Raw genomic sequence first — 6,000 nt, forward strand, 5'->3', positions numbered from 1 at the left:
CTACCTCAGACCCATCCACCTCCATCTACCTGAAAGACCAGCTATTTATCAAATCTCTGCTCTATCTTCCGGGATTGTTCATGCTTTCCCCCCTCTGGAACAAGCCCACAAGGCTCACCACTTTGTTCAAATGGAGCTAAGATGAGACTAGCCTTGTGCCCATTTCTCAGATGTCAGGGCCTCGAGCAGTAATCATCACTGGTAGCCCCGCCCAGGGAGAAAAGCCGGGCCAAATGCTTTCCGTGACTTCCTTTGGGCCCTTTATGGGTCTGCCCAGGACACCTGACCTCGGGCTTTGTTTGAGTCTTTATCTGTGGAGAATTTGGGTTACATGATACTCCCACTGCCACAGAATCTCCAGGCTGCCATTTCTATAAGACAGAGGTAGTCCTAGCTCTTGGCTGGGGATGGTCTCTCAGGAAAACAATGGGCAGGCTGGTGCCAGTGGGGATGGGGTAGGTTTGCTTCTTAGCAACAAAGGGAGCATTTGAGTAGAAAAGAAGCCTGTGGGTCCTCTGGGGCTGTCTCAGTTGGTTATTTCTCTCTGCTCCTTCACAACTTCAGGCAGCTCAGGGACCCGGACTCCCGTTGCCCGTAGCCTGTGACCGGCACCGCCCTGAGTGAAAGGGGGCTTTGGGTCTGCAGTCCTCGAGTGGAGGAGTTGACTTTTTCCACACCAACCCTGGCAAAGGCTCACACGCTATTCAGAGAGCTCCAGAAATGGGAAGGCTGCAGCCGAGGAGAAATAGGAAGACAGCATCTAATACTGAATACTGAGCTTCTCTGGAGGGAGGTCAAGGACACAGCTGAAGCCTATGTACAGCTCCCTCCCTCCTGTGTCCGCGTGATAATAGCTCCTTCCTATTGAACCCTTGGTAACAGGCACTGTTCTCCACATTTTCCATGGATTATCTCACTTAATCCGTCACAACAGCTCAGTGAGGTGGGTCTACTATTATTCCTATTCTAGAGATTAAATATTAATAATTTTTTAAAACCCCAAGGCACACAGAGTTTTAAGTAAGCTAGTAAGTGGCTCAACCAGGATTATGAACCCGGACAGTTTGGCTCAAGAGGGCAACACCTAACCGTGAGGCTTACTGCCTGTCACACGACAAGCCAGCTACATGGACCCAGCCTCCGGGACTGCCTTCTGAAATGCCCCTTCAGGTCTGGCCGTCTTGGGGCCTACGTCATGCTCTGAATATGGTAACAGCCACCACCTCACTGAGAGCTCACCACGCGCCAGGATTGTGCTAAACACTGCATGTTTAAACAGGGAATAGGTATCGTTGCTCTCTCCATTCTACAGCTGAGGAAGCTGGGGCTCCCCGAGGGTTAATAACATGTTCAAGGTCAAGCTAGTAAGTAGCAGAAGCAGGATCTAAATCTGAACGGAAGTCTGATTCCAGAGCTCTAAGAGCACATTTTACCCATTCATTCCCTCAGCCAGCCAAAAGGTTCTAGACCATCCGCGATGTGGCAGGCAGGCACCGTGCTCTACACAGGTGGATATGCACAGCGGCGATGTTCCTGCATTTCTGACTCTCTCTAGCTTAGACCGCTCTCCAGAACTGCAACTAGCTCCTGAATCCCACCGCCTGTTTGACACCACGATCTCAGGCGAACATGTTCAAAACGGCACTCTTGATACTTCCTCCAAAGTCACTTCCCCCAAAGTCACTTCCCCAAAGCCTTCCTCAGTTCTGCAAACTGGCATCACCATTCACACAGCTGCTCTAACCCGGGCTCGGAAACCTCAAGGTCGTCTTTGAATCCAGGCCCTACATCCCATCTATCAGCCTGTCTGCTTGACTTTATCTCAAACACATCCTAAATTTTTCACAACTCTCTCCATCCCCCACTTTCCCCACCTATGTGTTCCCTATAGAGAAGTCAACACTACCTGAAAATATGAACCATCCTGTGTCCTTCCCCCTGCTTCAGTCACTCCGCTGGACCCCCAGGTGCTGGACCCCCCTAACTCATGAGGCCCTGCCCAGGCTGGCCCCTGTGCGGCCGCCCCGGCCTCGAGCCCTCCCTGTCCTCCTGCCTTCTGCTCCTCTACCGTGCCAAGCTCCTTCCCTCTTTTGCCTTTGCTCAGTACTTCCCTCTGTCTGGAATGTTCTCCCCCAGATCTCAATTTAAATGTCACCTCCTTAGGAAGGCCGTTTCCCCTAGCTTCTATAAAGTAGTCACTCTCTCCTCTCTGCGTGGCTCTTATTACTAAAGAATATTTTCATTTTTAGTTCCTATGTACCCCTCTCCCCCATCCACTAGAATAAAAAGTTCCCCGACAGCAAGGAGCTGACTTCTATCTCTTTTTTTTTTTAAGTAAAAAAGACCACAGACTTTATTAAAAGTCAGTAAAGGTAACATATAGTATGTACAGATGGCACATGATGCTGATCTTCGTGTGCTTAAATGTAGCGTACTTGTTCTTGACGGTCATGTGCTTTGTAAGCCCACGATTTGCCATGACTATATAGTAGTCATGACTACTATAGACTACTATATAGTAGTCACGTAGAAGGGATTCTTCAGTGTATGATAGATAATGCTGTAGAGTTAGTGTCCATGCACCATTATCGAGAATTTTCAGTGCTAAGCAAAAAGCTCCTGCTGCAATCTGAGAAGCAGGAAAGCGCACAACATCGTAGTCCAGCACAGTTAGTTCCATCAGGTATTTGGCCAAAGTATGTTGCTCAACATCAACCTCTCCAATCTTAGATGCTCTCCGAAGGAAATGCAGGGGTAGAGGGCGGCCCGGACCAAAATAAGATCTTAGAATCTCCATTTCCATCTGTCTGATTTGGTACTTGGTTTAAGTGTTGTCAGTCACAAAGGCAAAGTCACTAGTTTCTGGAGGGTACATTTCTTCATATTTGTTTGCAATAAACATGGCAGTGACACCAACCAGCTGTAGCATCTTCTTGGGCACCCAATTATTCTGCGTGAACCGATCAATAATGAAAACGGTCATGTACATGGTCTCCTGAAGTAACCTGAACTTCATCTGAACCTGTACTAGCCAGTCAACAAGGATAGCTCTCGTGTTTCCAGTGACTTCATGACCCAGGAGGTATTTTGGTCTGATGGCTTGCTCTTCCTCGAGTTGTCTCAGATAAGCATAAATATCTTTCACATATTCACTACAAAGGTTTGGATCAGCTCCATCTTTGGCATCCACACCATTCACTGCAAGAATTACATCACAGAATGCCTGACATGGGTATTCTTCTTCAGGGGCACCTCCAGATGTTTCCATTCGTCTTGGAGAGGGAGTAGCAACCAAAATAGGCTCAGGCAAAAGTTTTTCTTCTTTAACGGGCTCAGGTTCTGACACAGGCTTGGGTGACTTCTCCAGAGGTTTAGGTATTTTTTTAGCAATAACTTTTCCAGGAACCAAAGTTTTTGCTTCCTTTTTCAGAGGCAGTTTGGCCTGTGGTTGTTCGCTGACTTTGTTACCAACGTCGCCGAGGTTGGTTCTCGGCCGCAGCCCAGGCTTAGAGGCTGCAGTCGTGGTCAGAGGCACGCGCTTTGCGCCTCCCATGCTGATCTTCGCCTTATTTCCAGCATTAACTTCTGTGTTCCTGGTGACCTGGAGTGCCATGGCTTGCTCTTCACCAGGCAGCACTTCAGTGGGGAGAAGCAGAACACAGGAGTCACCAGCGAGCCGGGGACCTGAACCCAGCACAGCTCAACAGTCATTCCTCCGCAGCAAGCCGGAGGGGCTGACTTCTCTTATTCGTCATTTTCTTCTCAGCCTCTAATATAGTGCCTGGCACATAGCAGGGGCTCAACAAAGTGGCATTGGTGGATAAAGTTGGTGGGCAGCAAGGGGGGAGGGTACACAGAGGGATGTATGGTCCTTGGGAAATGACAAAGGAACAATAGTCTGGAAGCGGCACAAGGAAGTCAAGAACATGCTGACGCTTCTCTGAGCCTGGGGCCACAGGAGGAGGAGACGGTGTGAGGCTTCTGAGTTTCCACTGTCACTCACCAGTCAAGGCACTTAGATTTCCTGAGCCAGATGCCCCATTTGAAAATGGAAATAAAGCTACTATCACCTAGCAGCTGGGGTCGGGGGCTCCGTTCAGATCCTCCCACTTTCCTGCCCTCATCTGCTAATTACTACTCCCTTGCTCACTTCTCTCCTCCGCCTCACAGGCCTTCTCTGCATTCTGGTCCCTGGATCGTGGCAAAGCTGTTTGCTCTGTCCAGAATGCTCTTCCTCCAAATGCCTGCGAAGGCTCACCCCTCACTTGCTTTGGGTCTGGTCTCAAATGCCCAGCTCCTCACTGAGACCTTCCCTGGTGACCGCATTTGACACGGCACCCACCTTTCCCGAGAGGTACTCCCTCTCCCCTTCTCTGCTTTGCTTTTCCCCAAAGCACTTCCACAAGCTGGCATGCTACATCATTTACCTGGTTACTCTCTAGAGCCATTTGTCCTCCCCACTAGAGTGTAAGCTTTGTGAGAGCTGGGAGTTCAGCTGTCTCATTCACTGCCGCCCCACAGCCCCTAGAACAGTGCCTGACACAGAGCAGGCACCCGGTAAATCTTTACTGGATCAGGTACTGTCACAGGACCTGATCTATAAAAAGGTTTAGTGAGTGGTAGGTGTTATTACTAATAACACGCACACTGTCTCTGGCCCCTGTTCCAGTGGCAGAGGTATAGCACAGAACCCTGTGCTCAACAGATATGCAGTCGGCACGTGTGGAAAGAGGAATCCTACTGGAGATGGAAAGTCCTCTACCTGCTGCAAGAGAAAACCACGTGACACAGGCTCTGAGTGTCAGGGAGAGAAGGCAGGACGGCAGTTCCACCCCTGCCCCTCAGCAATGAGAGCTCCAGGGAGGGCATTTGAAGCAAAGGGCAATTCCCACACGGACATCAGGAAGGCTACGTGGGTCCTTAACACGAGTCCCCAGTCTTCTAAGGGGTCTGTGGCTAGAATTCAGAAGGTTCATGAACTTGGCTGGGGGACACTGCCTGTTTACATCTGCTCTCGTAATGACTACATTTTAGCACTTCCTTCAGTCATGAAGGCAGTCAAGAATTCACCAGAACACCTGAGGACCTGCATGTAACTCGGCCCCCAACAGAAATCACACACATTTGGAAGTAGATCTCTTCTTCAAATATCAATATGTTCATCACTATTTTGAAATGGGTCTAAGACTTATTGCTAGATCTCTCTCTTTCTCTCTCTCTCTCTCTCTTTTAAAGATTTTATTTATTTATTTGACAGAGAGAGACACAACAAGAGGGAACACAAGCAGGGGGAGTGGGTGAGGAAGAAGCAGGTTTCCTGCAAAGCAGGGAGCCGGATGCATTGCTTGATCCCAGGGTCCTGGGATCATGACCTGAGCCAAAGGCAGATGCTTAACAACTGAGCCACCCAGGCACCCCAGATCTTTCTCTCTCTCTCTCTTTAAGTTGTGTGTATTTAATCAATCTCTACACCCAACATAAGGCTCGAACTCACAGCCTTGAGATCCAGAGTGATGGGCTCTTCTGACTGAGCCAGCCAGGCCCCCCACTGCTAGTTGTTGTTATTTCATGTGCTAATAATTAGTCACCTTTACTACACATTTAAAAAATGTGTTGGTAGCTGTATTTCAGTATAATTGGTTTCCATTATAATTATGTTTCATTTTATGCATTTAAAAGCATTATTCTGAGAAGGCGCCAGTAGGCATCACCAGACGGCTAAGGGGTCCGTGGCCCACAAAACGAGGCCACAAGCCCCGGGGTTGCAGTACACACAGTCTGGTTGCAATGGGTGCCAGCCCCCTAAGGGACCCCTTCCAAGGGGAGCCTACACATTTGCAAGTTTGAGCCTAAGTCTGACAGAGTGGACTCTTTCTAGTCACTGGTGGATGGCGGTGCCCCACCTCCCCAACAGTGTCACCTTCTGACACTGTGATGTGTTTATGGATTGGCTTGTCAAATGAGCAGTAAGACCAGTAGGACCAGAGCAGGCAGTGGGGT

At 49.2% G+C, this 6,000-nt stretch overlaps 1 pseudogene; it reads right to left on the minus strand.

Moving 5' to 3' along the window:
* Positions 1-552: 552 nt before the first annotated feature.
* On the minus strand, positions 553-3,613 carry LOC122896508 (annotated as a pseudogene).
* Positions 3,614-6,000: the final 2,387 nt, after the last annotated feature.

This window comes from Neovison vison, chromosome X, assembly GCF_020171115.1.
Source record: "Neovison vison isolate M4711 chromosome X, ASM_NN_V1, whole genome shotgun sequence".
Lineage (NCBI taxonomy): Eukaryota > Metazoa > Chordata > Mammalia > Carnivora > Mustelidae > Neogale > Neogale vison.